Source organism: Myotis yumanensis, unplaced genomic scaffold (genome assembly GCF_028538775.1).
Source record: "Myotis yumanensis isolate MYYU_CA2020_CCGP unplaced genomic scaffold, mMyoYum1.0.hap1 SCAF_5, whole genome shotgun sequence".
NCBI lineage: Eukaryota > Metazoa > Chordata > Mammalia > Chiroptera > Vespertilionidae > Myotis > Myotis yumanensis.
In genome coordinates this window covers 71,127,677-71,149,502 of record NW_027223756.1, presented here as the reverse complement: position 1 = coordinate 71,149,502, position 21,826 = coordinate 71,127,677, and the positions used below count along the sequence as shown (strand labels likewise).

Here is a 21,826-nt window from a genome sequence, read left to right as displayed (position 1 = left end):
AGCAGGTTAAGCTCACAAAGTCCAGGTGCTACATGGCTTTAAATCTGGACACAGGCACTGGAATAGTCTGTTGAAGGTAGTTTATTTAGGATCGCCAAACATGAAGGGACTTAGCGAAATGGATTTTATCCAGCTCTGTGGGTCAGGGTGTAAATTTAGTGTACAATGAGCAGAATTAGAACACAAAAGCAGTACCAATGGAACCAAGTTCAAATGCACGTGCTATGATAATTCTGTATTTTTTTTTTCTGAAGATGGCAGGGAGGAAGAGGCAGAAAAGCAGCAGGTTACCCTGCTAATTTACCTAATTATTTACAACTTTGCTAAAGATGGCCATCCCTCTTAGCAATCTTTCTTGTTTATGTGAATGAACATGACTGCTGCTACTAGCAGATAAGAAGTCCCCCGCCCCCTGTGACCTTGTTTAAGCATAAACTTTCATAGCTCTTAATATTTTATTATTTTGTATTTATTCATCTTTATTATTTGAATCTTCAGTCCCAAGGCTCCGATTTATATATTTATTTAGAGAATACATTGTCTTCATAATTACTTTATTTTTGTTTTGTTTTCTAATGACTTTGCCTAAAATTACATGGTAATTCCTTGGTTAACATGATAATTCACTGTACAGTAAGTGAAAATATCTAATTTATTTAATTAGCCTGTCATATTTTCTATATTTTCTCTGTTTCCTTCATAATGTAGCTGAAAATAAAATTATCATTCTGTCCTTGCCTACACATCTAGCAGATGTTGTCATTAGTCCAATTGCTTCTCCTTGTGAGTATACAAGGAATTTGGCTCCAATTAATGCACAAGTAATTAAAGTTGATTTTTGTATGTTATTCTAATTTTCATCACACTATGCTTGTATTTCAATACTTTGGTATTTCATAAGCTGTCAGCTTGTGATACATTCCAGTTATAAGAGACTTTAGTTGACTCTTGTAGGATGTATATAAGTGCATGTATCAAATTGACCCATCTGGATAGCACAAAATTCCCAGACAAGCCCGTTTGAACTGAGCCACTTTTGTGGTCTGCTGTAATAGTTTATTATGTCCTGTTTTACATTTATATTTGACATTTGCTTTCTACTTCCTGTACATCAATACAGGAATTCAGGAATCTTTTTCCAAAATGCCCCTTCAACTAAGTCTACACTTGCCACTTCATACTATATGGTCCCCCAATTTGAGAGTAAAAAGAGTTAAAATTCCACTATGATTAATTCACCATAAAAAAGTTATTAACTTTTTAAAAAGTATTTTGGTCCATAATACATTACTATGTTTTAAATAAACCACTTGATATTGAGGTAAAAATTTGTATAAAATTCCCCTATACTAATAAAACTTTGTAATTCAAGATGGAATTTTGTTTTAGAATTCTAATTCCAGATATCTTCAGAAAAAGTTTAAAAGTGATGCACAAGGAAAACTCCAACAACTCTATACATGATGCAGAAGCAAAGTAATGAGAAAATATCAATTTCATCTAACTAGATGCCACTCTAAAAATTCTGTATTTGACAACCTGTTTATTTTAAAACTAGACATTTTTTTCATTTTACATTATTCACTTCTTCATGATAAAGTGTGAGACTGATGAATATATGAAATAATTTTTCAATGAACAAATGAATGAGTATTATCTTGGATTCTACAAAATAGTTTATCTATTGTCTAAACCTCCTTTTTCTCACTTATATTTTAATAGTCAGTGGATTATAGTGGAAAGTTGAAATAATTATAGATATCTGTCTTCTACTTAGCCATGTGGCCTTGACTGTGTCATTCTTCAGTTTTATTTTTCTGATAAATAGGAACAATACTATCTACCTCTTATATCTCACATGGTTAAGTTGTAATATAAACATGATGAAAGCAATTTACACCTGGAAACCACTAAATGGCTATAAGATAAATCTAATTTACATCTTAAGTTCATTTTTTGTTGTTCTTGTTGATATCCTCTGGTTTTTGTTTCCAGTAATGTAACTTAAACTGCAAGGGAGTTTCAATTATTTTCTGATTGGCACATGTCTAATTTTGTATTTCATAACGCTTGGGGATTTGTAATATCCTACGAGTGCTTTGTAGTATGTATAACTAAAAAAGAATGGAACTGAAGGCATTTAACTTTGAAAATGTTGGTGTTGTTTTATGATACTTCCTTGGGCGGGGGAGAGAGAGTATGTAACTGAGAGAATGTAACTAACCGGAGTGTTTTGTGATTTAGAAGTAACGCTCCAGACTTTTTCTATCCTCCCTGACCCCCACCTCATTCCCACCCCCAACACTTCTGTGGATAGAACAGAAAGTCACATTGACCACTCACTTTGTTAAATCATCTATCATTTCCCTGGCAAGTTAAATTGGCCAATGTATACGATGAATTGGAGCTGAGGCAGTCACTTCTCTTTGAAGCCCCAGGCATTTGTTTCCAAATAAACTGACTGAATTAGTGAGTCCCCATGTAATTTATGATTTTTCATTTACTTGACTTATTTCCATGATGATTGGAGATTAGTCCATTTTAAGGAAGACAAGAGAAATTGGGTTTAAGAAACATTAAAACTAGACCAAAAAAGCATACCAAGATCAAGTAGTTCAAAGTTATGGTGACAGATTGTCTTTACCTCATGCCCCACTCAAGAAAGAGAAAAACACTTCTTTGGGGAGCTAAAATATGTGCTTGCAGAATTTTTATTTTTATTTTATGCATAGAGGCATTAACATCTTGAGTTCCATATACACTTAAAGTCACAAACTCTTGGTTATACGGGGTTTACAGTTTAAAATGTGAAAAACTCCTAGTATTTATAGTTGGAGCTACGCCCGCTCAGGGATTAAGGTTTGAAGGCCACAGTGATGTCACTGGATTAGCGTTAGGAAGATACATTTTGGTTAAGACTGAAACCAATGCCAAATACATGACTCCAAAATTTATGATTGAACTCTAGACTGCCTACAAATTCATGAATCCCAAATTTATGATTGAACTCACGACTTTCCATCTACAGATTTAAGTGCATGCACTAATAAATAAAGACTCCTCAACCTCAAAGTAAGTTCAGTGGCCGTCAATGTGCAGTTACCATTTAAAAAAATGATCCAAGAAGAGCCAATGCAATGACATTGTGTCTTGGCTGTGTGTGGGTTAGGGTACTATACCACTTTAGAGACCATTTAAAATATTAATGTCTATAAAATTATATAAATTAGAATTTGAGTACATCCATTTTATTATAGGCCATTTTATTTTTTGACATTTTGTTAGAATTTATTTTCTTAACTTTTCTCACTGTTCCCTTTGGGAAGAAATTCCAAAATCAAATTCCGATATTCCTTGACCTTTACTCAAAGATAATGTTTCCTTGATTTTTTTAATCTGAAAATTTTGAGTCCACTGTTGGGATAATGCCAGATAACTGGATGAAAAGATCAGTCATCCAGATGCTTTATCTATGTAGTAACAAATAGCTCTACACTGGCCTTCAAGGCCCTTCATCACTTTGATCCAGCTTACATTTTTCTTTATGCTCCAATTTCCCCCAAATAATAATCTATAGCTCAGCAAATCTGGGAAATTTATTCTCATGCCTCCTCCATTCTTTAGTTTAATTTTCTTTGCCCCAGGTTGCCTGCATTTAATTTTGCCTACCAGCACACATGACTTCCTCCCTTGTTTTCTGATTATTGTACATTGAGATATTTGTCACATACCTTGTTCCATGATGACTGTGTGTTTATTATAGACCTCTATTGGAGGTTATGGGCTACCATGCCTTCTATAATCTTGTATTCTTCCCTATATCTAGCATATAGAAAATGTTCAATAAGTATTTATAACATTGTCCATTTAACAAATAATAAACAAAAAATTGGTTGATCAATATATTGTTTTACCTATTTATTTTTTCTTATGGTAAACAATTTCAGGTCTCATTGATTCCTTCTTTAGTGCATCTTTAAAATTTAATAGGCAAACTAATATCTATATTTAAGGTATATAATATAAACAAATGCAAATTTGAAAAGTGGGAGGCAACAGACATAATTCAAGTGTTTTTTAATTTTTAAAAATATATTTATTTATTGATTTCAGAGAGGAAGGAAGAAGGAGAGAGAGATAGAAACATCAATGATAAGAGAGAATCATTGATTGGCTGCCTCCTGCACGCCCCCTATTGGGGATCAAGCCTGCAACCCAGGCATGTGCCCTTGGCTGGAATCGAACCTGGGACCCTTCAGTCTGCAGGCCGACACTCTATCCACTGAGCCAAACCGCTAGGGCAATTCAAGGGTTTTAATTTAATGGAGTTGCAGATAGCCATTTTTATTAATTTACAAAATTGTAAAATGATAAAGAAATGGTTGCTACACTCTTTAATAATTTCCAAAGTTAGAGATTTAAAAAAATATTGAGACAACCAAAGGGCTTGGGAGTCATAACTGAGTAAAAGTATAATACAGAAGCATTGTTTTAGGATGGGCTTCTTTCTTGTTTTGAAAAATTTTGTTTTTAATAGGAAATGTTAGAACATTTTAAAACTATTTTCCCAGCTGACACAGATTTGTCTTAACTAATCTATATAATATTGTGCCCCCAAATGAACATCTAGCTTCCCAAAATATATTTTCCATTTTCAATACTATTTTCCCCTCTGCTGCTTTTCCTGGCCAGAAGCAAGTAAGTATTGGACCTTACATTTCTGATGAGAAGTGATATTACAGCAACTTCTCACACAACTAGGAGCCTCCCACTTCTTCAATACATTGCATTTCTCTTCTCCAGGTCTGCACTCTTTACCCTTGGAGGGTCTTCATTCCCTAATGGCTTTCCCAAGCCAACCATCCAAGCTCACTTTTACTTGTTAAAGAGACCATGTGTGTCTCATTTTTCTAGTCATGGAAACAGATCACCAGTGAGTTCTTTTGCTTGGGAGTGAAGAGGCATGATGGGTTACTTCTAGCTACATACCCTTGAGTAAGTTATTTAATCTCTTAGTATTTGTCACATACCTTGAACATTCTAAAATTAAAAGGTTCATTTCACAATTTAAAAATTTAATCTAATATTGTATTGTAGTTTTTTTTTCCCAGGGTTGTTTTTTTGTAAAGGGAGAAAAGTAAGCTAAGTCTAGTGAGGGCTATTTCATTACATTTTTTCTACCAAGTAATAAACCATGGAAACTTTTAAAGGCACATTTTATTTAAAATTTTTTATTTATAATTTATTTGTGTAATAGTAGTTTAAGTGTTGCATTCAATGTCATTAGTTCATCTCTCTACTTTGTAATATGAGTCTCTATATACTGTGTTCAGCCATAGTATGTTTGGTATATTCAAAGCTCCTGTTTACAGGACCACTTGTTTTACAGTCTTCGTTGTATCTATTTATTTATTCTAGTGACTGTCATAACCTTCTATTTTGAGGGCACGTTAGAGGCTAATGTGCACTTTGCAATGTCTGCCCTTTGATGTCTATTTGCTTTTGTGTGATTTGGTTCCAGTCTCTTACATAGAAAACATTTGCCTATAGTTTTAGTTCCCTCAGGCTGTATCCATTTTAATTTTTAATATAGCGAGTGCTGATCTTATCTCTTTATTTTCTGGTTCTCACTCCTTGATAACTAATGTAGGTCATCTCTCATGTCCCTGAGAGAGAGAGATAACTAATTCTTTGATGTATAATTACTGGTACTACCTCCCCCTCCTTCCCTGTTTTTACTTAATCGCTCCTCTTCTTTCTTTTTCTCTTCCTTTTCCTTCACCTCTGATACCTCCTCTTCCTTTCGTTATATGTGTGTTGCGTGTGGGAATTTTTGTTGTTGTTGTTGTTTAAACAGTACAAAGTATTTCATTTTCATTTTCTTATTTAATTCTTATATTTTAATCCCACTTTGGACCATGTTATCTTTAAGGTCCCATTTGTAAGAAGTCTTATTATAAATCCCTAATGTCATATTGTCTGTTTTTTATAGTATCTCCTATTTATAATTTATAGGTTCTTCAAAATTCTTTTGCAATATTTGCAGCAAATATGATCTCTGATGATTTCTTAGTTGCTGGTGTGCTCATTTTATAACTGTCTTAGATCTCATTTCGCCATATTATTGCCAGTAACACTTCGGGATCACAAACTTTGTAGCACATTATGTTTGGGTAGGACTTGAGGGAGAGACATAAGATTTCCCACATGGCATTTTCTCTTGATTCTTAACTGGATTTCAGGTTCCATTTCAAGTACTACAGGACATCTCAAGGAAATTGATCAGGTTCAATGGATTCTTTTAAAATTCTTACTTAGATATAAATTATTAAACATGTAATATTTTCACTGCAGAGAGACTCTAGAGTTTTCCATCCAAGGTTCGTGTTTTGCTAATGTTGCTGGGGTTTACCATGTAATTTGAAGATACCCAGATTGTCAACATTAACTAATTTACTGTGAATTAATGTTTCTCAATTTGTGGAGATACAACACTTAGGAAATATTCACCAAAATTACTGGGGAGCTTGATCGACATTTAATGGACAAGACTGTTTCATGCTAAAAGTTCTGTAATACATGGGCCAATCCTGAAAATAATTAATTATTCTGAACAAAATGTCAGTAGGGTCTTCTTTAAACACTGAAGAGTCTTGTTCCAGTTTTGCTGGAATGTAGATACATTAGAGACCTGAAAGAAGGGCTGCTATATATCAGTTACTGATTTATCAAACAAATGGATTTAGGGGGGATAACCAGAAACTAGTTTTACTTACTTATTTATTTTTTGCCATGGTGTTTCACAACTTACTTTTCCCTACAACTGAAATGACTCTCAGGCCTGATTCCTTAACTTATATACAGTCTTCAAAAATAGACTGGTCTAGTCAAGGGCAATATCAAAATTCTAAGCTTTTACCCAATTTAAATTTTTCCTTTCCAGCAGCTCATGTCTGACACAAGTTGGGAAGACTGCGGTGGGGGAAGTGAACACAATTAATTTGTTCTCTTTCACACCACTTCCTTCCCCACTTGCTGAGCTCTTTGTATAGATATGACCGGGTATAGGTGCCCATGTTGCTAGAGAACATCTAGAACTGACTTTCTTAGGGTATCCCCATTGGAAATCGTTGTGCCTAAAGCCTTCTCTCTTCCTATCTGTGAGTCTCCATTCTGCATCTTGGTTTCCTCTGGTCCATCCATTTATTAGATCAAGTTGGTCTTCCAAAGTGATCTTTTTGAGTGGAATAATTTTTAATGCATCACAGGCTAGTTTATTATTGCAGGAGTCACATCTGGTCCATAAATACCTTTGTTCTACTGAAGTTCGAAGCTAATTACTTCCCACTGCAATCCTTTCTCTGGTGCTGCCAATTTCAGCCAGGCTCTCACCGTCATATTTCTTCTGGTGAGAGTCCTACATCACTCAAGACCAGAGTGAGCGTCTTAAGGTCCCCTCTTTCACTCAGCTTTGCTCCTGAGAAGCTTAGAATACTGACACCCTTCTCCAACACACTTTACACTCTCAAAATTTTCAGTCTTAAATTTTATGCTCTGAAATTGAATAATGGGCAAAGGCTAAAAAAACTAATGTACTTCTTTGAGAGTGTGGCTTATGTGGTCTCGTACTTTGCTTTAGGATTGGTGGTAGTTGGCCCCACCCTTATTCTCAGATTTGGGGGTTTTGTCAAAAACAGACTGAAAGTGTCCCATTTAACAGCCTGTTTATTATTAATTATCAGTTTGTATGCAGTTTATCATCAAGCCTATGCAAGGAACTCAGTGATCAACATCTACATGAGGAATAGCATGTTGGTAATAGGTAGTAGTATTTACTCACATGATAGAGTATGTATAGTTTGACTTCAGGAATGCTAGCCAAAGTCAAAATGGCAATATATATATATTTCCTTTTATAAATGATTCTCTCTTTTTATAGGTCAGTCAGATTATTAAGGGTTGGAAGTTCTAGGTATGAGTCAATAGAGCTCCTTTTCTAGGTTTGTGCTAGTTTTGTCTTGTTAGGTCAGCAGAACCAGACTCCAAACCCTCAAATGAGTTAAACCCTAACAGCTGGATTTCAGAGACCAGATGTACATGCCAGCACAAGGCATTAGATGCGGGATAGTCCCTTCAATAATAGGAACATGAGGATCTCCGCTGAACACAGCAGAACACCAGGAGCATGGGCAGATACTCAGATAAATAGGTAGTAGGTAATATGGATGCCCAATATTCATAAAGTCATGGGTGCTCTCTTAATCCAGTTTTGCTAGAAAATAGAGCCTGATTAGTCACCTCAGACTGACATAACAGAACAGCATATATTAGGGGGCTTAAACAGCAGCATTTTTTCCCCACAGTGCTAGAAACTGAAAGTTCAAGATCAGGGTGCCAGCATGGTTAGATTCTGATGAGGACTCTCTTTCTAGCTTGCAGATGGCTACCTTCTCGCTGTGTCCTCTCTGGTCTCTCTTCATATACCAGTAAATGCACTAATCCCCTAATGAGGGCCTACTCTTAATACATTACCTAACCCTAATTACCTTTCAAAGGTTTCATCTCCAAATACCATCACACTGGTGATTAGGGCTGCAACATATATTTTTGGGGGGTTGGGGGGCAAAACTATTCAGTCCATAGCAAACATCAAGTGCTGATGCTTTTATTGGGAGGTAAAAATTTCAGGGAAGCAAGAATGAGGAATAAGGGAAATGAGGCAAAAGGATGAAAAATAACTGAAAGGGATGTATTATGGCTCTAGCTATTGCTTTCTTGTGAGCTTCAGAGATAGCCAGTAGGTATTCTTAGCAGAAATTTCCATAAGGGACTACTCCAAACAGGCTATAGAAAAATCTGTGCTTTGGAGCAATCCTTTGGAATGACGAAAGAGAGACTGCATCTTCTAAGCTTCCTCTTATCTCCTGTTTCATATGGGTTAAAATTTGTCCCATGCTGTGGATCATTCCATCCACACTTCTGGTTTTGTCATCCCCCGGGAAAGCTTTGCAGTGTGGTATTTAATTGAAGTCCATAGTGGTAGGAAGATCTACAGACTCCGGGAGTACATTTGGTAGACCGCAGGCAGTGGAACCCCTTGAGCGCACCCCTTGATCAGAGACCCTCTTGCAAGTTAAGAGAATCTGAGAAAATAGAAAAGATTGCCTGCAACAGATGCCTTGGCAAGTTGCTAACACATGACACCATAATAGTCTGTGATAGGTGAGATACAAGGGGTTATAGGCAGGCAGATTTGAGAGTAGAAAGCAGGCATCCAGGGAAAGGAAATGAAGGACTCCCATGTTCAGGAAGATTAGCATAAAAAAAGTAGATTCCAAGGAAAGAGTAACTGGAGGGATCCAGGCAAGGGAAATAAGAAGTGGAGTAAAAGCAATTTGCAATAATCCCATTATAAACTGAGTGCAGGGTCAGCAGCAATGAGGCTATCCAAGGAGCAACCATACCCACTTCTGGGATTCTTAAATTCCCCACATAAGAAATGAAATAGATTTTGAACCTGAAATTAATTCATTCTTGTGTTGTTGTTGTTTTCATGCCTTATTCATTCAAGAGTACCAATGACATAACATGGTCTAGGTATCAAAGAGTCAGTGGGGATAGATCAAAATCACAGATAACCACACCAGGAAGGACATAGGCGCATCAGTAATTGGAGAGTCATAACAACAAGAGAGGTAGAGCTGTCCTGTTTTACATGGAACATTTGGATGTGATATACTAATCCAGAAATGTACCATTTTGTATGATTCTTGATCTGCCTTCCATGATGATCTGCCTTGAGCATAAATTGTATTTTCCTTTTGTAGTTGCAATTACATTTTCCTTTCCATTGCAGTGCAATGTCATAGTGTAGTGAATCAATGGATTATTCAAGGCCCAGTACCACGCATAGTACTTGGGGTACAGATTAAGAAATCAATAAATACTTATTGAATAAATTAATGATTTAATTTGTAATTATATATATATTTGATTAAATTATTGGGGTGATAGGTCAACATGAACATATAGATTTCAGAAGTGGGTTTCTATGTTACAAGATCTATATAGTCTACACATGTGCCCATCACCCAAAGTCAGATCGCTTCCTGTCACCATATTGTAATTATATTTTTGAGAACTTTTCTCTCTGTTACCTTTTTCCTTTTGGTGAATTTAACAGTATAGTCCTGAAACTTTCAGTGTCTGCAGAATTCTTTTTGACTGGCCTTATTGGAGCTAGTTTTCCCTAAGCAGCTGATTAGGAATCTCATAAATCTATGAATGGCCTCTAGATTTCTAGATTTCCTAGGTCCTTGGAATTTTTGTTTCTCCTTTAGATTTGTTCTTTATATAAAGAAAGGAGAGAGAGAGAGAAAGAAAGAGAGACTACTTTTCAAACATTTAATAAGGAAAGGATCCTCAACCTCATTCCACACTCCAGAGTGCTTAGTATGTACTAGTAACCTTATAGACTTTTCTAGGTGTAGCTATACATGCACATACACAAATATAATTGTTACAATAATGGAATAATATTATGCCAATTATATGTTAATAATTTAGTAATATGTAATGAACTTGTACCATATTAGTGCATCCATGGCTATCGAATTGATGCATGAACATGGATTACCTCTTTAAAATAGTACATAGTCCATATAAAAGAAAAAGTCTCATTTTCTCTGTTTCTTACTGCACCTTTACCCAAGTTCAAACTTGAGGTCAAAACTAATAATAATTTCTGATTTTAGTCTAGATATCTTTAAACTTGTGAAAAATCTTATTATACCTCTGATTCCTGATTAGTTTTAGTTAATATTTGTTTACTCTCCTCTATGAAAGTATGAAGACTTAACACATACCAAATATCTTTCCTTTCTATTGACCATTAAATTTTGTTTTCCATTCTTAAAGTTGCTTTCTTGATGTTATTAAAATGTGCACTACATTTTCTATTTCTTTATTACTTTTAGTCAGTAGTCATACCTGATAACAAATTTTAGTCAGTGATGGACTGCATATACAAGGGTGGTCCCATTATAATCTTAAAATGGAGCTGGAAATTTCTATCACCTAGTGACGTCATAGTGCAATGTCATAGTGCAAAGCCTTATGTATTTGTGGCGAGGCTGGTGTAAGCAAACCTACTGCATGGTCAGGTATATGAAAGTATAGCAGATACACTTGTGTGCAGTACATAATATTTGATAATGATAATAAATGTTATTGTTTATGTATTTACTATACCATAGTTTTATTATAACTTTAAGTGTACTCTTTCTACTTATTAAAAAAAAAGTGCTTGCTGTAAAACAGTATGATGTGGTATGCCGGCAGCAGCCTGATACATCTCATGTTTACTGCATCATTTGATTGCATCATTTTCTCTTGCTTGATTTAATTTTTGTTGTTTTGCACAGTAACATGCTGTACAGGCATGTAGCCTGGGAGCATTAGACTACACCATATAGCCTGCATGGGTAGTGGGCAATACCATCTAGGTTTGTATCAGTGTACTCTGTGATGCACACACAATGAGAAAATTGCCTAATGATGTATTTCTCAGAATGTATTTTCGTCATTAAGCAGTACATGACTGCATTGCATCATTTCAAAGGATATTAAAACACAGTCACTCACTCTCCCCTTATCCTTCCCCCCTCTACTTTGCAGTTTTTGTTGTTACATTATAGTTGTTGGGGTTATAATATTCAATTATATTCTGTAATCCTAGTTAGGTTTTTGTACCTTTGTGTAAGATAAATCATAAAATTAAAAACTTCCAAATGATACTAAATTGATATAGAAGGAAATGTGTTTTTACTGAAACTTTGTGTATCAATGGAGAATTTCTAAGGCCATGGCCAACAAGTCTTCTTTCTATTTCAAAATGTCTTCTTCTTGTCTTCTCAATCTTTCTCAGTTGGCACTGTATCTTGAAACTTACATCACCCTTTCTTTAAATATAATACAAGTTAATTTTTAAATGAATAGATTTTATTTTTTTAACATCAGTTTTAGGTTTATAGAAAATTGAGTAGATAGTACAGAAAGAGCCTATTTGCCCTTTGGGTATTATCAAACTGTTCATATAGATTATATGATTATCTACCTGGATTCAGAGAAGGCATTTAACAAAATAAACATTCATTTTTATTTTACATACTCAACAATATAGGAATTATTTTAATTAATTATTCTTTCTTTCTTACTTTTATTATATATGTAGATATATGAATATCTATCTATCTATCTATCTATCTATCTATCTATCTCTAAAAGCCAGTGCCATTCTTACTGGTGAGATACTGTAGGGATTTTCACTAAAGTCAAGGATAGGAATGAATGCCCACTATCACCACTGTAATTTAACATTGTCTGAAAGAGATTAACCTATAGATTAGGCAACAGAGGAAATTGAGGTATAAAATATTGGAAAGGAAGTGGTAAAACTACTACTATTTGCAGCTGACATAATGTTATTTGTGGGAAAACCTCAGACACTAAGGAAGAAAACAGAACGCTACAAGTGTAAGATAATACAGTAATATGGTAAAATATAAAATTAATATATATAAATAGAATTTACTTAAACATAAAACAACTATTTCAAAAATACAATGGAAGACTCCATTTTTAATATCAGTATAAAGCATAAAGCCATAGGCCTAAACTTAGCATGAAATGTGTAACATTTGTATGAAAAATACTTTAGACCGCCCTGAAATACAGAAATTAATAGAAACTTAAACTTAAATTAATAGAAAAACATATCATAGTCTCAGATAGCAAGATTTAATACCAATGGTGTCTATTTTTCCTAAGTTTGTTTGTTTGTTTTAATTTAATGCCATTTTATTTTACTTTTTAAATATATTTTTATTGGTTTCAGAGAGGAAGAGAGAGAGGGAGAGAGAGAGAAATAGAAACATCAATGATGAGAGAGAATCATTGATTGGCTGCCTCCTGTACTCTTCCTACTGGGGATCAACCCAGGCATTTGCCCTAATAAGGAATCAGTCTGTGATTTCTGGGTATCTAATGAACAAAATAAACAGACTTACAGAAACAGAAAACAGACTGACAGCTGTTAGAGGGGAGAGGTTTTGGGAGACTGGGTGAAAAAGGTGATGGTATTAAGCAAAAAAACCCCCCAAAACAACTACAAACTCATAGAGACAAACAATATATGATTACCAGAGGAAGAGGTAGAAGGTGATAAAGTGAGGATAAGTAATGATAGAAGGAGAATTTGGATGGTGAACACACAATACAATATGTATAGCCAGCTAAACTCACTCTGAAAAAAGAACAATGAAGGAAACTTGTCCTAAGAGTTATGAAGTATATGATAAACCTCAAAAGAGAATGTAGTTTGGTACTTTGGTACTCAGACACATAAAACAGACATATAAATAAACAAAAATGTATTCATGAATTTAATATATGATAAAGGTATCATCAGAAAAAAAATGAGTAAAGATGAAGTTTCTTATTTTTATGTGCTTGAAAGTACCAGTCTTAATTTTCATGGCTATTGGGTTTTGTATTATGTTTAGAAAAACCTTGTCCAATCTGAAGTTATTAAGTAAAAATTAACCCATGGTTTCTGTTCATTAAAAAACATGAACTTTTGAACAATGCTATTAGAACAATTAGCTCGCCATCTGGAGTAAATTAATGTTGCACATCTTGCACCAGGACAAATACCAAATGGATCAAAGATTGAATTTTTGAAAATAAAACCATACAGATACTACAAGAAAACACCACTGAATTATTCTATATCCTTGCAATTGGGAAGGCCTTTTGATTGTAATGCAAATCCAGTAGTCATTAAAGGCAAGAATGACATTTTTGACTAGATAAAAATCAAGAGCTTCCGCATGGAATGAAAAATACACGATACACAAACTCAAAAGATAAATGAAAAATTATTGATGGTTGGTGGAGGTGGGGATGTAGCTCATATAATCAACAAAAGCTAATTCCCTAATATATAGATAGCTCTCAGAAATTGAGAAAAAAACAGACTAACCCCAAACTAACAAAGTTGAGATTGTTCACAGATAAATACAAAAATGCCTCCTCAAACGTAGGAAAAGAAGCAACACCTCAATGCTAATATGAGAAATGCATGTTTAACCTAGAGTGAGATACCATTTTTTACGTTTTTATTGGCAAAAATCCAAAAGGCTGACAAATTCTTCCAGCAAAACTGTGGGAAAAACCAACACTCTTGTATGTTGTTTTTCAGATTCAAAAATGGAACAACTCTGAAGGAAGGAAGTTTGGTATTTTTTTACTGGAATTCATCTAACCTTTCTTAGTAATCTCACTACTAAGATATAATCCTATAGACACATATGGACATTTAAGAAGCTATAATATATACAATATTACTATATATAATATTAATTGTAGTATTGTTTATAACACTGCAAGTTTGGAAACTGCTCAAGTCTTCAACAATAAAGGACTGGTTACATGAATTCTGTTGTACATACACACACAGTCGTAGGAAGCTATCGAAAAGTGTGACATGACAAAGATTTGGGTGCCAAAATGGTGAGGTCTCCAACACTTTTTTGTTATGTGATAAAAAGATCTAATAGAATAATATTTAGAGTAAGCTATCTTTTGTGTAAGAAACTTGGAAGTAAACATGTATTCATATTTGTTTCTATATTTATAAAGAAATATTAGAATATACACAAAAATGAATAAAATTGCCATTTGTAAGGGAGAGGATGGGGAAAGAGGAAGGAGTCTTCTTTTTGTAGATTATATATTTTTATATTTTGATTTTTGAACAATGTGAGCATACCTCTTCAAAAATAAAATTATATATGTACTATATGTAATTTAAAAATTGTAGATTTGAATTGTTTTTCCTGGAAATCTGAATATCAGAATAAGTTGCTCCATTGTCTCCTAGAATCTGACTCATAAAAATCTAATGCAGTCAGATTCTTTTCCTTTGTAGCTTCATAATCTCTCTCTCTCTCTCTTTCTCTCTCTCATTGTAGACTTTTTCTCTTTATTTTTTTAATGTTTTAATGGATTTTTAGAGAGAGAGAGGAAGGGAGAGGGATAGAGAGATAGAAACATCAATGAGAGAAACATCATTGATTGGCTGTCTCCTTCATGAGCCCTGCTGGGAATCAAGCCCACAACCTGGGCATGTACCCTGACCAGGAATTGAACCAGTGAACTCTTGGTTCATGGGTTGATGCTCAACCACTGAGCCACACTGGCGGGCTCTTTATTTTTGAAATTAGAAATTTTCATCAGGATGGATGGTCTCAGTATTTTGTATCCTGTCTCAAAATGAATATGAGTGAATGTTTTTAAAGCTTGACTTTTTTAAACTTATATTTATTTGATTAGCTTTCCTCTTCACATTCTGGAAAATTCCCATTTTTTTTATCACCTTTTTCACCAAGACATGATTCTGATATGTAAATACAGCTTAAATATGTGAATGATTCCCAAATGGACTATACTGTGCTCAGAGAAAAATTCAGAGATCTAACCAAAGGGGATTGTGTCCAAATTATTGAATTTCTAGCCAAGATATATGTTATTTTAAACTCCACACTCCCTACTATTTATCACATCCTCCTCAAAAACCAAGGATCTCTTTCATTAAAAGACATAAAAATGTCGGACAATGTCCTAAAAATAGCTCTGTTGGCTTCCTTTTGACTGGCTTTCTCAAAAATGCATGAACTAAGAATGGTATAAGACAAATGCTTTCTCGTGCTTCACCTACAAAAGTTCAGTACATTTATCAAATATAGGGAAAGATCTCTAAATCAGAATGTATATAAGCAAACACAGTTATAAATGATCTATGATGGAACAGCTCTTTTCTTGCATTTCCGAGGCCAGAGTAAAAGTGGGCATATGGCATTCTAACACTCCATGGCCTTTGGGGTAGTTATTGTAATTTCTGTTAAGCTTATTGAACAAGTTTTCTATTAATAGATCATTGATAGTTTTCTTTTAATAGATTTATTTAAAGTTCTAATTTTATTAGTATCATTCTTTTAATTGTATGATTATATGAGGTTCTTTCAGGCTGACTTACTACTCTTTAAATGAACAATCTACTGCATTGTTGATCAACTTATGTTGTATGTGACATGAATCAATGCACTACACAGTGCAGTGCAATGGACTGTATTAATTACTTATTGCATTCTCTCCCTTCCTGGCCTATGAAGGAGCTCATAATTATGCATTTTCATTTGAAGGGATCTGACCCCAGATTCATTTTTTTCTATTCAGTTGAATGGAAGCTAGTTTAGCATGCAGTAGCATTCATCTCTATCAATTAACTGTTTTTTCATCAGTGTATATAAAGGGAAATGTATTTATACTGCGTGATTTTATTATAACTCTGAGGCTACTTTTTCATACTTACAATTTTGTACAAATTTATTTTGTGCCTTAGAAAGTGAAGAAGTTTGTTGAATTAAAATCATACTTTTTTTTTTTACTCTGGAATTAGTCATCACACTGAAATCTCATTCTACCTGTCTCTCTGGATCTCACTGTATACTTTCCCCACCCCAACCCCTAACCCTGTCCTATCCAGATCACTCCTCTGTTCTCCCTCCAACTGACTGCGTGTGAACTGATGCTGTGCATTTTCTTTCACTACGTCCTCAGCTTGGAACACGTTTCTTTTCTCTTCATTCTTCTATCTTACCCCTCCTGCAAAGCTTAGTTTAATCTCCCCATGGCCTTCAAGGCCTCTTTCAACCTCCTCTCTGTTTTTACTTTGAATGGCATTGCCATTTAACAAAAGCTTTTACCATCAGGGCTTGTAAAACTTTTCCACTAAGCTCTCCCTTTTATCAGAGAGGAATGAATACTATTCCAAGGGTGGGCGGAGTGGGGGTGTTTTATATGTGCCTTAAAATTACGTTTGTTTAAAATAATGTTTTAAATTTATTCCCGTCAGAATTGAATTAGGGGTGGGCCATCTGGGCCACTTTCTGGGAAACACAGCCTGAGGCATGTTAAACATCCATAGAAGGAGTCAGAAGCAGGGTCCTCAATAACTTGTCTCTTAACACATAGCTTCTTACGTAATGGGTGAGATATAAATTAGTGCTCCTCCCCCTGAATTAGAGAGGGCTCTTGATTTGAGAAAAAGGAAAGAAGGAAGGAAGGAAAGAAGGAAGGGACATTTTACATGCAGTTTCACATATAATCCTTGTAACACTTCTTTTTTTTTAATTATTGATTTTAGAAAGAGAGAGAGGAAGGGAGAGGGAGAGAGAAAGAGAGAAATATCACATTGATCAATCCATCAGCTGCCTCCTGCAGGCCCCCTACTGGGGATTGAGCCACAACCCCAGGCATGTGCCTTGACCGAGAATCCAACTGGCAACCTCTGGATCCATGGGACACTGCTCAACCTACTGAGCCACACTGGCCAGGACAACACTTCTTTAAATGAGGTCTACTTAAACCCTTCAATAGATTCTAATCATGCTTAGGTTCAAGACTAAAATCCTTATTGTGGCTTACCAGTCCTCTGAAATCCACTGTCTGTCAAAATGCTGGGCCTCCTCTTCTGCCCTGGCTCCTCCAGACTTCTGTTCCTTTTGTGATGACACTGGCCACCCCTAACTACAGGCCTTCCCGCTCTTCTTACCCATGTTAAGTAGGCTACATGCGACACGGCACTTTGGTTTCCATGAAAAGACCAATCCCTCAGAAAGATTTTCTTTTAGGTTTAGTTTTGTTTGTTGCACTCTTCTATCTCCCTTTCGGAATATTTTCTACAACGTGACTACTTGCTTTTTGAAAAAAAAAAAACTGTACTAAACACTAGAGCTTGTGCATAACTGCATCCCTAGAGCTTGGCCTATGGTAGACACTCAAATATTATTGAACAAATTAGGTCACATTCTGATACCTATTTTAAGAATGAGGTACTTGGAGCTTATGTGGGTTAAGTAAGTACCCCAAGGTCACACAGCTAATAAGGAGCAGAATCAGGAGCCAGCTCTTTCTGACACCATGGACTAAATATTTAATTACCACACTATATAAATTTAAAATGTCCAATCCTTACTGCCAGCTCACCTGTCGCCCATCTCATTGGATGCCTTATAATAATTCCCACCATTTCTGTCAAATTATACTGATAAGTGTTTTCCAGGTCACATTTCCCCTGCTGGAATGTTGCCTTCTCTCTTCAAGGAGATAGACATGCTGGTTGTTATTGTTTTAAAATATTTGTTTCTAGTTACATGTTGCTGAAATGGGTGCCTTGGGCATTTTAGTTATTCAGCAAAGATTTTACTGAATGATGTATAGGAAGTGTGCAGGGAGACAAAATTATAAAGTTACAGAATGGAAAAATAATTATTTTAACTAGTTAAAAACATGTATTAGTCATTGGTATATAGTAGGATTATGAAAGATAGGTGAACTCTTTGCTCTTCTTCATGAGTGAAAGGATGATAGCAATGAGGGAGGTTTAATTTATTTAGTTTAACAAAAAGGCCATGGTGAAATATACTTGCCTTCCCATGAGTGAAGAACGCACCATTATTGACTGCAGGCACTTTGAAAAATAGGGAAGTAACAAGATTATTTTTGGTTTTCATCCACTTTCCTTCTTGATACCCTTTTTCATTCTACTGACTTACGCTGTAGAAATGCTATTCTGTGTCCACTTCCACAGGTGTTAGCTGGTAGTAGATAGTCAAGGTAAAACATATGTTGGGGTCATTTGAATTTTGAAGGGAGTCTTACAATTCTCAAAGCGATATTGCCTCGAGTTAGCGAGATAAATTTGTAAGGCCTCTGGAGACCAAATTTATTTCTCATTCTTGATTTCTCTGGGCTCCTCAGGGCTATTCATATAGGCACTGCATTATTTGCAGTAAATGGACGTGGAGATTAGAAAATAATGCTAAATGAAGGTATTTTCTCACTTTTATTACTTTTTTTTTCTTGTCCCTGTTTTTCCTGAGGAACAATGGGCCTGTGCTAGCCACCCTCTAGGAGGGCCAAGGGTGAGACAGTAACATATAACACTAGTTAACATCTTTCAACTCACATGCTGGTTTTCTCCAGTTTTGGAAAATATTCTTGTAATCGTCTTTGATTTTCTATTTTCTCTTCCAGTACTTTTGTTGCATGTAGGACTGTTAGTTTGAGCCGCTTAGTTTCTCATCTTCTATTTCTTCTCTTTGTCTTTTGTTCTACTTTTGAGGTGATTTTTCTTTATCTTTTAAATTTCTGTTGATTTATACACACACACACACACACACGCAAACACACACACACACACACACACATATATATATACATATATATGTAATTCAGATCTAATAATATGGGTTGTTGATCTGTTATCTCTCTGAGGATTTTTAATTATGTATGCTTTTATTATGTATACCTTCATTATATATCTTTTCTTTAGGTTTCTCTCGATCTGTTTGGTTTTTGCTTATTTCTTTAGGTCTTTCTTTTTTATGTTGGAGACTTTCCTCAAACATGTGGTACTCCTGGCCAGCCTATATCTAAAAATGAAATACTTAAAGCTCATTTATTCCATATTCAATAAATATTTATTGAATGCCTACTATGTTCTAGGCATCATTCTAGTGCTTGAAATTCATCAGTGAAGAACTGATTAGGAATTCTGTGTGCTTGGCTAAAGAATAAAGAACTCCTGCCCTGTTCAATGACAATATGTCTTCCTTCTGGGACCAAGCTGCCTCTTCAAAGAAGAGACCGTTTATCTCCTTCCTGGGTGAGGAATGTTTGGTTGTCCCTAGTTTAACAGTGAGGCAGGAGATTGGGGAGTACCACTTTTCATTAGATAAAGAGACTATCTTCTAATCCTAGCATTTACTTTCAACCCATCCTACTTGTTTCCAAATTCTAAACATCTCCCTCTTAGCTTTTCCAGACAAAGTATTTCCTCTTTCCTGTAAAACAGTTAGTTCATGTCTACATGCAGACAAGGACAAGGACTGCGGTCTAACTGCTTTTTTTTTGTCATTGTTAATCCTCATCCGAGGATATTTTTCCATTGATCTTTTAGAGAGAGTGGAAGAGAGGAGAGGGAAAGACAGAGAGAAACATCGATGTAAGAGAAACACACCGATTGGTTGCCTCCTGCATGCGCTCTGACCAGGGCCCTGGCCAGGGAGGAGCCTGCAAAGAGCATGTGCCCTTGACTGGAATCGAGCCCAGGACCCTTTGGGCCACAGGTCGACGCTCTATCCACTGAACCAAACCGGCTAGGCCATCTGCTTTCTATGTAGGTTTCAAACCAATATCCCAATTTTCAGTCCTTCCTTTCACCCCTCACCCTTCCCAGTCCTTGAAACCTCCAAGTCTAGAGCATGATAGGGAAGAAGAAGTGAAGGGGCAGGGGTTGAATGATTAATTACACCACTACTCATTGGTAAGTATTTTGGTGAACATCTTCTGCTTTGCTAAATCAGTTAACAAAAACATTGTTGAAATGTTTTCTTCAATATTTTTTCCCACCATCTCTTTATCCTTTAGGTTTGTTTATCTATTTATCTATTTATTTATTTATTTATTATCATCATTTTTAATGGGTTTTCTGGAGGAGGAGGGAGATACATATATTTAGTTCAGCCATCACCTTTAACTAGAAGGCTTGTTTCTTGAATTTAATATACTTGGACTTATGTACTTGTGGAGTGCTGCAATAAAGACCCCAAATTTGTTCCCGTCTTCCTGTACTCATGTCCTTGGGCAGTTGCCCCCTCACTGACTCTGGGCATGGCCATGTGACTGGTTTTGGCCAGTGAGGTAATTGCAAATTATAAGCTACAGAGATTTGAGATTTGCTTGTAATACTCTATCTTGTGAACAAGGCTGAGCTAGTTGGCCGCATGATGAGAGATGGCATGAAGAGAGGTTCAGTCACAGGTATCCCCAGTGGAGGACATTCACAAGCCTCCCAGCCCTGCTCACTCAATACACCACCCGATCGCAGATCCGGGGGTAAACCCGAATTAAATCAGCTTTGCTGGACCAGCCCATATTGTCGATTTGCAGAATCATGAACTAATTTTGAGAGGTGCTTATTCAGTAAGAGGTAATCTATATAATTATTCTAAATCAATAACATTTGTTTTCTTAACATTAACTACATGGTACCAATGTGCCAGGTACCATTCAAGCACCAAAATGGTGTAAATCCTGTAAGGTTTTACCTAACCAAAATCCTGTAAGGTTTATATTTTCCCCAACTTAAAGATAAGAAAACTGGGACACAGTTAGACAGTTTGATATATCGGAAAGATCAGTGACCTGGGAGGCAGGAAGCACTCAGGGCTTTGCCGTTAATTTAAAGTGCAAGTATCTATAATAATAAAAGCGTAATATGCTAATTAGACTAGACATCCTTCTGGATGAAGCCGGGGCTGCGAGGGAAGCCTGGGTCCCGGATGCCAGAGGGAAGCCAGTGCCGGCAGCCGGGGGAAGGAAGGCCTACTCTTGCACGAATTTCGCACAAGTCGGACCCCTACTAGAGTATAAGATGCTATAACCTGCCTTATATGCCTATTATTCCCCAAAATTCTTGCTCCAGTTAGGCCATGTCTATATTGACCCTCTCATGTCTTTCCCAGTTAGTGATTAAGTAAGCACTTGTATTGCACTCACTTGTCCCAGACTCGACTCTAATTGCTTTATACAGTATATATTAACTTTACATATATTAACTTATATACTTTATATTATATTAATTCATTGAGAAAAATGAGGTACTGTTATTTCCCTCATTTTACAGATGAGAAAATCAAGA

At 35.6% G+C, this 21,826-nt stretch overlaps 1 pseudogene; it reads right to left on the bottom strand.

Annotated features, from left to right (window-relative positions):
- The window catches only part of LOC139011395 (FACT complex subunit SSRP1 pseudogene), a 50,882-nt pseudogene extending 31,350 nt beyond the window's left edge, over positions 1-19,532 (bottom strand).
- Positions 19,533-21,826: the final 2,294 nt, after the last annotated feature.